This window comes from Mastigoproctus giganteus, chromosome 5, assembly GCF_048544385.1.
Source record: "Mastigoproctus giganteus isolate SK-2022 chromosome 5, ASM4854438v1, whole genome shotgun sequence".
Taxonomy (NCBI): domain Eukaryota; kingdom Metazoa; phylum Arthropoda; class Arachnida; order Uropygi; family Thelyphonidae; genus Mastigoproctus; species Mastigoproctus giganteus.
Genome location: NC_143579.1, coordinates 136,559,944 through 136,573,694, shown reverse-complemented (window position 1 = coordinate 136,573,694; position 13,751 = coordinate 136,559,944). Strand labels below are relative to the sequence as shown.

General features: G+C 39.9%; 1 protein-coding gene across 3 annotated transcripts in view; it reads right to left on the bottom strand.

The window, feature by feature from the left end:
* LOC150085722 (roundabout homolog 1-like) overlaps positions 1 to 13,751 on the bottom strand; it is a 1,418,757-nt gene that overhangs the window by 189,444 nt on the left and 1,215,562 nt on the right. The gene's annotated exons all lie outside the window — the stretch shown is intronic.

The window sequence follows — 13,751 nt, the reverse complement described above, 5'->3', positions numbered from 1 at the left end:
ATGTCCCATTCCTGATTACTCCACAAACAAGCAGTGCATTTCAATAGACTGTGATTCAGAGGACAACTTCCCCCCTCAGTTCTCCCCTGAGCCACAGCACTTCCATTAGTTTGAGCCTTTTGCTTTGCTGCTCTGATCTGAGTCACGATTTCTATTCAAGTTAAATAAAATTCCAATACAAAATATAAACCTAAACTTATATCACAATGCAGTTATAACACTATATATATATATATATATATATATATATTTCAGCATCAAATGTTACGTTATATGACTTTCTTATCCCGTTAACTTATATGTATTAATTTATGGTGGTACATTTGTAAAAACTAGGTTGCTATATTTATTTAGTTAAAGTACAATCCAATTGACAATGAAATTTAATAAGATTAATAAATTTTACTGATTAATGGATACTACTATACTCGCTATCTAGTTTTCTGTTAAACATTACGCTATCTAGTTCAGTGCACAACTGTTTAGACAAGACTGCCCATTGAAAAACTTGTGTGTTTTTTTTTTTTTTTTTTTTTTCCTTTTCTTTTATGAAAACCCCAAACACGAGAGGTATTAGAAACTACAGTACCATGCATGGACTGAAGGTTGAGAAGATAAAAGAAAGTACTTGTTGACATTAGACTTAAATTTCTGTAGATTGTAATTTTCAGGAAATAAGTATGAAGGAAGGTTGTTCCAGAAAACAGAAGTTGAATGAATAAACGAGGAAGAAGAAAAGCGGTTTTGTGATTTTTAAGTCGGACAGTAAATGGATTTTGGCTGGTTGTGGCATGTGTGCAGACTTCTTTGGAAGAGAGAGTAGAAATTGCAAAAGCCAGTTACGAAGAGCAGTGCTCATGGAAGTATCTAAGTATCTACAGAAAAGACATGTAGCAGAAACAGAACATTTATGAGACAGAGAGTGGAGAGACTCTGATAGAGATGAGTCATTGATTAGCCTAAGTGCCTTCTTTTGAATGGAATGTAGTAGCCTCAGAGAGGTTTTAGAGGAACTGCCCCAGAAGTGGCAATAATATGCTTGATTGCAGTATAATTGCATTCCTGCCTAGAAATGGCCCACTCTTTTTCTCTTTGTAGATGTTCAGAATACTCATCGTAGTCATTAGGCTTATAATACACTCCTAATATCATTTCCCCCCCCCCAAATACTTATATCACACCAAACTGATTCAACATTGCACTGGTCACCTATGACTGGAGGTACTGTCTTAGATTTGATATGCACCTTAAAATTTGGTGCCCTTCAATTTAGATGGTCCTGCACTACTTTTTTAACCAGTGACTCCATTATTTTCATGGGAACAGATATTAAGCTAACAGGTCTGTATAGGTCTAACTTAGCCTAACTCATGCTACCTTTTGATCCCATCATGAATGGAGGATATATTCGCACATTTCCAATGAACAGGGACCTCATGTGAATCAAAGGATGCTCTCATAATTATTGCTATGATTTTGCTTACCTCCTTTGCTGCCTCCCTTAATATAATTGGATAGATCCCATCCTGATGCCTTTTTTATGTTTAGCTTCAGCATTTTCTCTTTCAGTTTTCACAGAATCATTTCACTCCCTGTTAGCATTTAAAACTTCTGGCAACCCCCTTCCCTAAAGAATTCCTTGTGTGAATGTTGATGAAATATACCTATTTAGTTTGCCAACAACCTGAGCAGGGTCATCAAAGTTAACCCACTGACATCAAGGGCTCAATGTTATTCAACCCCTTTCTTCTACTGTTAATATGAAGTCTTTGCTGCTGTTCTTTGCATTCTTTGTCAGAGACTTCTCATAATCTGCCTTAGCTTGCCTAACCCTCTTTGTGACTTGATTACAAACAAATTTGTATATATCATAGGCTTCTGTATCTCCTGCAAATTTATATGAATCCCATGCATTTTATTTCTCTATCACAAGTCTCATCAGTTCCTATGGCATCCATTTAGGTTTAAGTGTTCTACAATATTTCTTAGTTGATGAAAACCTTAGTAAATGCTATGATTATTTTCCTGAAAGCTGCCAATTTAGAATTTGTCCTTGGTAATATCATCAACTGGTCCCATTGTATAGAATTTAAAAATTAGCATTAGCATTAGTAGAGGCATTTGATGCAAGAAAGCAAGCTTATGCAGCATCAGCCAAAAAAAAAAAAAAAAAAAAACCCACTTCCACTTCACCCCTCTGTTCGTTCAAAATACCTGTCCAGCTGAGCCTTAAACTTGTTTAGGCTATCAACTTCCACGACAAGGGCTGGAAGTCTGTTCCACCAACCAACCACACGCTGGCTAAAGGCAAATTTCCGCACGTCTATCCTACATCTGTCTTTCCTCAATTTGAATTTATGCCCTCTCAGGTGATTATTCTGAGCGAGGGGAAGAATTCCATCAGCATTGAGCATGCTCAAACCATTCAAGGCTTTATACACCTCTATCAGATCACCTCACTGGTGCCTAGTCTCCACACACTGTAATTTGCAAAACTTAAGCCTTTCTTCGTAAGAGCACCCCTTTGTTCCATTCACTAATCTTGTTGCCCTTCTCTGTACTTGTTCCAGCAGCTCTACATCCTTCTTGAAATGAGGCCTTCAGACCTGTATACAGTACTCTAGGAGTGGCCTGACCATTGCCTTATACAAGGGAATAATCACCTCCTTATCCCTGCTAGAAAATTCCTATATATCATTGACAATACACCATGACCTACTCTTGCAGCCCGTCTGCACTGCTCAGGGAACTTCATGGAATTGTCTGATTCCATCATAGTTACCCATACAAAACAAAAGCCTTCCCCTTTATACTTGACAGCAGTTATGTCTTTAATTAAACTCCACATTAGTACATTGTAATCGCTACTACACAGTGCATTTTTTACTTGTGAATTCTTAATGCATGAATCGCTATTATCTAGATCAAGAGTATTCCTCTTGATCTAGATAGTAACTTCCTCTTTTGTTGCCGCTCAAACATGCTGCTGTAGAAAACAATCATCCAATAAATCCCCAAAAGTCTTGCTAGTGTGTGAGTTACAAACCCACAAATTTCAGTCAACATCTGTAAAGTAAAAATCCCCCATTATAAGGCAATCTCATTTTCTGCTCACTATTTCTTTGTAGTTGTTTAGCATTAGCATTAGTAGAGGCATATGATGCAAGAAAGCAAGCTTAAGCAGCATCAGCCAAAAAAAAAAAAAAAAAGCCCCTTCCACTTCACCCATCCGTTCGTTCGAAATACCTGTTCAGCTGAGCCTTAAATTTATTTAGGCTATCAACTTCCACAACAAGGGATGGAAGTCTGTTCCAGCAACCAACAACCCGCTGGCTAAACGCAAATTTCCACACATCTATCCTACATCTGTCTTTATGCCCTCTCAGGTGATTATTCTGAGCTAGAGGCAGCATCCCATCAGCATTGATCATGCTCAAACCATTGAAGGCTTTCTAGACCTCTATCAGATCACCTCGCCGGTGCCTAGTCTCCACACCCTGTAATTTGCAAAACTTAAGCCTTTCTTCATAAGAGCAACCCTTCGTTCCGTTCACTAACCTTGATGCCCTTCTCTGTACTCATTCCAGCAGCTCTACATCCTTCTTGAAATGAAGGCTCCAGACCTGTATACAGTACTCAAGGTGCGGCCTGACCATTGCCTTATAGAAGGGAATAATCACCTCCCTATCCCTGCTAGAAAAATTCCTGTATATCATTGATAAGACACCATGAGCTACTCTTGCAACCTGTCTGCACTGCTCAGAGAACTTCATATCTGCCTGCACAATTACCCCCAAGGTCCTTTTCATTCTCTACCACTGTCAGTGTAGTACCACAGAGTTGATACGTTGCTCTGGGATGGCTGTTTCCCAAAGGTAGATCTTTACATTTGTCAATGTTAAACTTTACTGTCAGTGTAGTACCACAGTCCACTGTCAGTGTAGTACCACAGTGTTGATACGTTGTCAGTGTAGTACCACAGTCAGTGTAGTACCACAGAGTTGATACGTTGCTCTGGGATGGCTGTTTCCCAAAGGTAGTACTTTACATTTGTCAATGTTAAACTTCATTTGCCACCTCTCAGCCCATCTGCTCAACCTTTCCAGATCCTGTTGCAGCAGCATAGCGTCAGTAGCGTCGTTAACAACCCTGCTAACCTTTGTATCGTCTTCAAACTTGGACATTAAGCTCGATATACCATCATCAATATTATTTATAAATACAGAAAACAACAATGGACCCAACACTGAACCCTGAGGGACTCCACTAATAACATTAGTCCATGATGAGCAGTGTCTATTAATTACCACTCTCTGTCTTCTGCCACTCAACCATCCCTTTATCCATAGCAACAATTTGCCACCAATGCCACACTGCTCCAATTTGTGCAGCAGTCTTCCATGTGCAACAGTATCAAAAGCCTTTCTAAGATTCAAATATATAATATCAAAGTTATTCCCTGCATCCAATTCTTTTGTAACTACATCATAGTAACCAATCAAATTGGTCAGGCAAGACCTTCCCTTAACAAAACCATGCTGTGTCTGAGCTATAACTGAATTCTTGTCAAGATGATCCTGCAGTGCTTCTTTAACCAAGCTTCCATTAATTTTCCTGGAACAGAAGTTAAACCAACAGGTCTATAATTACTTGTGTCGCCCTTTGATCCTCCTTTGTGAATTGGGGTCACATTTGCACATCTCCAGTCCATGGGTACCTCCCCTGAGTCCAAGGAAGCTCTCATAATTATGGCTAAGGGTTTGCTTACTTCCTTTGCTGCTTCCTTTAATATAACTGCATAGATCCCATCCACCCCAGGTGCCTTTCTTGTATTTCTCTTCAACAATTTCTCCTCCACTTTACTCTCAATTATTACAAGATCATCTAGCTCACTGCCAGTGTTTACTTCATCTATGGCATTCCCCTTCCTGAATAACTCCTCATGTGTGAATGTAGATGCAAAATATTGATTTAGTTTGTTAGCTACCTGAGCAGGATCATGAGCAGTTGAACCATCGATATCAAGTGGACCAATCTGATCCATCCCCTTCATTCTAGAGTTTACATAAGTAAAGAACTCCTTGCTGCTTTTCTTTGCATCCGTTGCCAAACATTTCTCGTAATCTGCCTTCGCCTGCCTAACCTCCTTTGTAACTTGGTTACAGATCAACTTATATCTATCATAGGGTTCTGTGTCACATGTTAATTTATATGTATCCCATGCATTTTTCTTCTCTGTCATATGTCTCATTAGTTCATCTGACATCCATTTAGGCCTGAATCTTGAACAATATTTCTTAGTTGGTATGTAAAGCCTAGTAGCTTCCAAGATAAGTTCTTTGAATGCTTCCCATTTTGAGTTTGCTGTTGGTAACATCATCAGTTGTTCCCACTGTATAGCATTTAAATACTGTCTCAGACCATCGTAGTCACCTTTATGAAAGCAATAACCCTTCCCTTTACCCCTGATGGTAGTTACCTCCTTGAGTAAATCTCACTTCAGCACACTGTGATCACTGCCACCTAGTGGTTCCTGTATCTGCAGATTCTTATTGCATGAAGAATCACAACTGATAATCAAATCAAGAGTACTGCTCCCTCTAGTTGCTTCCTGAACATGCTGATTTAGAAAATAATCATCCAATAAATCCCCAAAAGCCTTGCTAGTGTATGAGTGACCAATCCACAAATTCCAGTCAATATCTGGGAAATTAAAATCCCCCATTATAAGACTCTCTGATTTACTGGCCCACTCTATTTCCCTGTACAGTTTCTTATTATACTCATCAGAGTCATTAGGCCTATAGCACACTCCTACTCTCAATTTTGATCTCCCAATGCTTATGTCACACCAATCTGACTCGACACTTCACTGTCCAGCGATGTCAACTGGCTTCACTTCCTTGGATTTTATGTGTTTCATATCTAATAGCATAACCCCTCCTCCCTTCCTATCATGTCTATTCTTTCTGTAGACATTTTACTCCCCAAATTCCAGTTCTGCATTACTTATATCTGTGTAACACCAGGTCTCTGATATCCCAACAATATCCGCCTTTGATGCTTTGAACAATACCTCAAATTCATCAAATTTATTTACCAAAATCCTAGCATTGGTGTACACGCAAGTATACATGCACCTGTTCTTTTTCTTAGCTACCCTAACATAACCCATGCGTTTACTTGTACCCCAATGACTCCCAGCAGTCTCTGAAATATCCTTTATCTTATTTTCCAAGCTGCTGCTCATTCCAATAGAAGCAGCGCAAGAATCACTTTCACCTCTGCCAGTGGCTACTGTTAATCTATTAGTCCTTGTATCCCCCCAATCTAGTAGTTTTCTGACCCACCTAACACTGGTATACTTATACTTATCATAGTCATTAGGGGTATAGCACACTCTTACTCTTATTTTTGTTTTCCCAATGTTTATGTCACACCAAATTGACTCAACATTGCACTGGTCACCTACGTTGACTGGGTGCACTGCCTTAGATTTAAAATGCATCTTAATTAAGAGCATAACCACCTCTCAACACCTTTTGTGCTGTACTCTCCATATTGAAATTCAGGATTACTTATGCCTTAGTGACACCATGTCTCTGATATCCCTACAATGTCTGCATTTAATGATTTCTCCAAGCACTCAGCCTTAACTACTGATGGAAATAACTTATTCCAGAAATTAACACAAAATATCGAATCTGGCAAGTGACAATTAATATAAATGCCATTGGATATAGCTATTTGGTCATATTTCTTTCTATGCACTATTCAGCAGCTTATTATTTTATTTAACTTAATTTGACTTGCCAAGTAGTTATAATGAGCATCCTATTTAATTTTCATACCAATTCTTATAAACGCTCAATGCTGCACACTTGCAATATTGTATCATAATTCTTTTAAATAGCTAATACCTGCCGTTATGGCTTCATAAGATTTTTTAACTCTTTAGTCCTAATGGCATGCTATTCTATAACCTACTTGTGTTTATAATTGTAATTCTCCTTTACAAATTTTGTGATATTCAAGTCCTGAAAACGAGCACATGTACTCTTTTAATTTATAAAACATGATAATTTTTCATAGATTTAGTAGATTTACTCCACTAATGGAGTAAATAATGTAAAACATGAGTATGAAAAAGGCAAGACAGGAAAAAGAAGTGACACTTTTTTTTTTTTTTTTTTTTTATGTAAACCCCAAACACGAGAGGTATTAGAACCAATACTACTTAGTACCGTGCTTGGGTGGAGGTTGAGCAGACGAAAGAAGATATTTGTTGACATTGGACTTAAACTTCTGTAGATTGTAATTTTCAGGAAATATGTATGAAGCAAGGTTGTTCCAGAAAACGCCAGTTGAATGAATAAACGAGGAAGATGAAAAGTTGGTTCTGTGAGTTTGAAGTTGAACAGTAAATGGATGTTGGCTGGTGGCAGCACGTGTTCGGACTGTTTTGAAAGAAAGAGCAGGAATTATAGAAGCCAATTCAGAAGAACAGTGCCCATGGAAGTATCTATAGAAGAGACATGCAGCAGAAACAGTACGTCCATGAGACAGCGAGTGGAGAGACTTTATTAGAGATGAATCATTAATTAACCTAATTGCCCTCTTCTGAATGGAATCAAGAAGCCTGAGAGAGGATTTGAGGGCACCACCCCAGATTTGGGAACAATATTCCATGGCAGGGCGGATTTGCAATTTATACAGAGTGAGCAGCTGTTTGGAAGAAAAGTAACGCCGAGAGCGAAAGAGAAAACCAAGTTTTTTAGATGCAGAAGAAGCAATATTTGTAATGTGCTTGTGCCAAGAGAGATTAGAAGTCAGAGTAATCCCCAAAAGTGATATATCATTTTGCCTAGAAATTGGAGTGTCACTAAAGATAAGCATAGGAGCAGAAGAATCCTTTTTGCGAGAGATAAGACAAGACTGAGTTTTAGAAGGGTTGAACTCAACTAAATTGTCTTAGCCCCACTGGAGAATTACTTGAAGATTGGCGTTTAAGGAATTGGTAGCAGATTTTCAAGAAATTGAAGCTGATTGAACAGGACAAGGTTTCTCAAAATGGAAAGTGGAATGCAATGTTCTATCATTGGCCAAACTATGGATAGGATTTCCAGTCAATGAAAGAAGGTCATTAATATACAAGAGGAAAAGAGTGGGGGAAATAACTGAACCTTGGGGGACACCAGCATTAGTGGAGAAGTTAGAAGACAGAGAGCCATCTACCATCACCCTCAGTGAGTGATCAGAGAGAAAACTGGATAACCAATTACTAAAATCAGTTGGCAAACCATAAGATGGAAGCTTGTTTAGAAGACCTTTATGCCAAACACGATCAAAAGCCTTTGAGATGTCCAGAGCAACTACTTGTGTTTCACTGAACCCTTCCATTGAATTAGTCCATAAATGGGTAACATAAGCCAGAATATCACCAATGGATCGACACTGAAGGAATCCGTACTGGTGATCACTGATCAGATGGAAGGTTTCTAGGTAGTTTAAGAGTTGGCGGTTAATTGATTTCTCCATTACTTTAGAAAGAGTAGAAGTAATTGCAATGGGACAATAATTGGATGGGAGTAATTTGTCACCCTTTTTAGGAATTGGCTGAATACGAGCAAATTTCCAAGGAGAAGGAAAAACACCTTTGGAATAAGAAAGTGAAAAAAGGTGGCAAAGAATAGGAGTAAGTTCAGGAGCACAGGTTTTGAGAACAAGTGGAGAAATACCATCAGGACCTGGAGCTTTCTTAGCATCAAGATTCATCAAAATCCTTCTGATATCCTTTTGAAGGAAGACCACAGGAGGCATTGAATGGACCGTGTTGGGAATGGTGGGAGGTGTTTTACCAAGTTCATTAATACATGAGCTGGAAGAAAAATGGGATGCTAGCAGGTCAGCTTTATCCTTGGCTGAAGTGACGACAGAACCATCTGGATTGGACAGAGGTGGAAGCAGAGATGGGCAAAAGTTGCGGCCAATAGCTTTGGCAAGAGACCAGAAAGCTCGGCTACCATTAGGGCAAGAAGCAAGTTTTCTACTCTTAGCCTGTTCAAACTGTAGTTTGGACTGATTAATATCTGCTTTACAATTGTTGCGAGCTTTGGTGTAGGCAGAAAATGAAACTGAAGAATTAGAAACAAGCCAATTACGATATGCAACATTCTTCTCTTGAACAGCCTTAGCACATTTATTGGAAAACCAAGGTTTAGATAAAGGACGAGATTTTAAAGTGGAGTGTGGGATAAAAGATTCCATTCCTGCAAGAATAATTTCACTGACACGATCTGAGCAAACGTTGACGTCGGAAGTTTTGAAACAGTAATCCAACCAAGGAAAAGAAGAAAACAAGTCTCGCAGGTCATCCCATTTTGCATTCTTGTAATGCCAAACAACACGAGGTTGGGAATAGCCATGAGATAAAGGTTCCATTGGAGAAGAGACAATCACCAAGTTGTGATCTGAAGTGCCTAAAGGACCTCTTACTTCGAAAGTGTACTTAGAAGGGTTGTTTGTGAGAAAAAGATCAAGCGTATTGGCTGTATGATTCGGATTGTCCGGTATTCTTGTAGGTAAATGAACAATCTGTGCTAGGTCATTAGTAATTGCAAAAGCCTCAGCATCTCGACCTGCTGGGTCGGTGTGACTACAAAACGGGAGCCAGCTGGAGTTGTGAATATTAAAATCACCAAGGAAAATTACCTTACTGTTAGGAAAGTTGGACTGGAGAAAGTCAAGTTGCAACGAGAGGAAGTCAAAGAGCTCCAAGTGATTAGTGGAGTTGGGAGAACGGTAGAGACAACAGATGAATTTGACACAATGAGGTAGAGAGATTTTAAGCCAGAGAAGATCAAAGAGAGGAGATTCCAAATTGCCAAGTCTCTGACAGGGAATATCAGAACGGACATATGCACAAGTACCACCTTTGAGGCGAAAGGAATCATACAGCGAATAATTTGGGCATCTGAGATGAGCAGTAGTTGAATCAACCGATAACTGAGATTCTGTCAGAAAAAGTACATGTGGTTTGGCAGACTGCAGGTGGAAATGGACATCGTTTAGATTAGAATTGAGACCACGTATATTTGTGAAATGAATTAGGAAGTGCTTGGGAGGTTTAGATCTTTTCGCAGATAAGCTTGCTCTGTTAGTTTGACAATTCATGGTGTATTCAATAGTAAGAAAAAGTGGGTGGGACATGCTGTATGAAGTAATGAAATTTTTGGATATGGTGTACATGTGGTAAGAATATACCCAGATCCTTGACATAACGTGGCCTCGTCAATGCTCCCCGCATACACACTACTCGGACTCCCTCCAGTCACTATCTGGCAGAGTAGAGGTAGCAAGATTATACACTAGCTGATCCGGAAGCCTCCTAGAGAGTTACCAATAGGTTCGGTCTGGTGTACTAACTACCGGCCGGCCTGCGAAAACTGTTTTAGAGCTGTACCCTCGAAATGTAAGGAATATTGGATCTCGCCACAACGTTCATTATAACCTCAAAAGTCATCAATCATACTGCATGATGGAAGAGATAGGGAAGGGTTGACCGGAACTTAGCTCTAGAGACTAAATATGGGTTCCACCACTTCAAGCCTCCAATAAGCAAAGTGGTGGTATTTCACTGGTTGATGAGAGTCATCTACCACCTAGTACTGCCTGGCAACATAGAGGGGCGTCATTCCTCTATGTGGTGTGGGCGCCACACCTCGACCCCTGCTTACGTTGGTTCACACCTGGGTGGTCACCCACCATGTGCTTGTGCATGGAGGTTATACCCAGAATTACTAACAGTCCCACATTTGTGAAGGTGCAAGCAGAGGATTTGGCTGTCACAGACCGTCCGGACTTCGCCGAAATTGGGTCCACTTGACTTGAGTGTCACCCGAATATCAGTTCCATCAGCGTTTTAGACTCCCAGGTAGCAAGTACAGCATGTCTGGCATATCTGAGAGAATGTCTGTGACAACCTCAAGGACTTTATGTGCAGATTTTTAATGCATGAATTTCGATCTGATTATCACTGCTGATAATCAGATCAAAAGTATTACTCTATCTGGTTGCCTCTCGAACATGCTGTTGTAGAAAACAATCATCCAATAAATCCACAAAAGTCTTGTTAGTGTGCGAGTGACCAACCCACAAGTTCCAGTCAGTATCTGGGAACTTAAAATCCCCCATTATAAGACATTCCGATTTACTCGTCAATTCTATTTCTCTGTACAGTTGTTCACTGTACTCATCAGTATTATTAGGGCTATAACACACTACTATTCTCATTTTTGTTTCCCAGTGCTTATGTCACACCAAACTGACTCAACATTGCACTGTTCACCCATGTCAACTGGATGCACTGCCTTAGACTTTACGTTTCTTCACTAACAGCATAACCCCCCCCCCTCCTCCTTTCCTTTCCTGAATTTGGGGAGTACGGTGTACTCCCCAAATTCAGTTCTACATTCTCTATATGTGTGTGACACCAAGTCTCTGATATCCCAACAATACCTGCCTTTGATGCTTTGACCAGCACTTCAAGTTCATATACAATCTCACCGTACCAAGCCAAGCAGCAGAAACCTCTTCTACCTAGCAATAACCACATCCTTCTAAACAACCAGAAATCTGCCATTCAACTTTCACTGGAACCTCCCCTACAGGGCTGAATCTGCCAATCTGGATGATGAATTCCAATGGATGTGTGGTAGAACATTCTATCAACTTCAATTAAGATGTGCATGTTTGGGTTATGTGCCTCAGATTTCTGGTCCTTTTGTGCCACCCCAGGAACCATGGAGCACATGTACCTGGCCTATCTATCTATGTTCAATGTTATATGACAGATCATCGCCTTGTTGTTCCCATTTTCCAAAGTCACCGGATTTGGGCATCTTCAACTTTCAAATTTCTTTTTCTCATAGCTGGTATTGCACCCTCCTTCCATAGTTTTTACAGCATCCTTGTCTTCTCTTCACTTGTGGTATATTTTAGGCCATCTCTCTTCACTTACGCGTAGAAGATATACAAACCATCTCAGCCTTCTATTTTCAATTCGCTCTATAATATCTTTATCGGAGTGTATATACCTTCTAATTTCCTCATTTGTAACCCGCTCAAGCTTGGAAACTCTAAGACTTTGATGAAGGTAGTCCATCTCTAGAACTCTGAGCATCTTTTTGTAACCCTCTTTCAGTGTCTACAACTCACATCCGTAACAAAGTATTAGCATTAGCATTAGTAGAGGCATTTGATGCAAGAAAGCAAGCTTATGCAGCATCAGCCAAAAAAAAAATAAATAAAATAAAATAAATAAAAAAATAACCACTTCCACTTCACCCCTCTGTTCGTTCGAAATACCTGTCTAACTGAGCCTTAAACTTATTTAGGCTATCAACTTCCACGGCTAGGTATGGAAGTCTGTTCCACCAAACAACCACCTATTGGCTAAAGGCAAATTTCCTCACGTCTATCCTACATCTGTCTTTCCTCAATTTGAATTTATGCCCTCTCAGGTGATTATTCTGAGCAAGAGAAAGAATCCCATCAACACTGAGCATGCTCAAACCATTCAAGGCTTTATACACCTCTATCAGATCACCTCGCTGGTGCCTAGTCTCCAGACACTGTAATTTGCAAAACTTAAGCCTTTCTTCGTAAGAGCACCCCTTTGTTCCTTTCACCAATCTTGTTGCCCTTCTCTGTACTCGTTCCAGCATCTCTACATCCTTCTTGAAATGTGGCCTCCAGACCTGTATACAGTACTCTAGGTGTGGCCTGACCATTGCCTTATACAAGGGAATAATCACCTCCTTATCCCTGCTAGAAAACTTCCTATATATCATCGACAACACACCATGAGCTACTCTTGCAGCCCATCTGCACTGCTCAGAAAACTTCATATCTGCCTGCACAACCACCCCCAGGTCCCTTTCATTCTCTACCACTGTCAGTGTAGTACCACACAGTTGATACGTTGCTCTGGGGTTGCTGTTTCCCATATGTAGTACTTTACATTTGTCAATGTTAAACTTCATTTGCCACCTCTCAGCCCATCTGCTCAACGTTTCCAGATCCTGTTTGCAGTAGCATAGTGTCAGTAGTGTCCTTGACAACCCTGCCAACCTTTGTATCGTCTGCAAACTGGGACATTAAGCTTGATATACCATTATCAATATCATTTATAAATACAGAAAACAATAATGGACCCAATACTGAACCCTGAGAGACTCCACTAATAACATTAGTCCACGATGAGCAGTGTCCATTGATTACCACTCTCTGTCTTCTCCCCCTCAACCACCCCTTTATCCGGCGAATTATAGCCATAGTTGCTAATGCACCAAAAAACCCAAACAAACAAACAAACAAACAAACAAACAAACAAACAAACAAACCACCCCTTTATCCATAGCAGCAATTTGCCTCCAATGCCACACTGCTCCAATTTGTGCAGCAGTCTTCCATGTGCAACAGTATCAAAAGCCTTTCTAAGATCCAAGTATATAATATCAAAGTTATTCCCTGCATCATAGTATCCAATCAAACTGGTCAGGCAAGACTTCCCCTTAACAAAACCATGCTGTGTCTGAGCTATAACTGAAGTCTTGTCTAGATGATCCTGCAGTGCTTCTTTAACCAGTGCCTCCATTAATTTTCTGGGAACAGAAGTTAAACTAACAGGTCTATAATTACTTGTGTCGCCTTTTGATTCTCCTTTGTGAATTGGGGTCACATTTGCACAT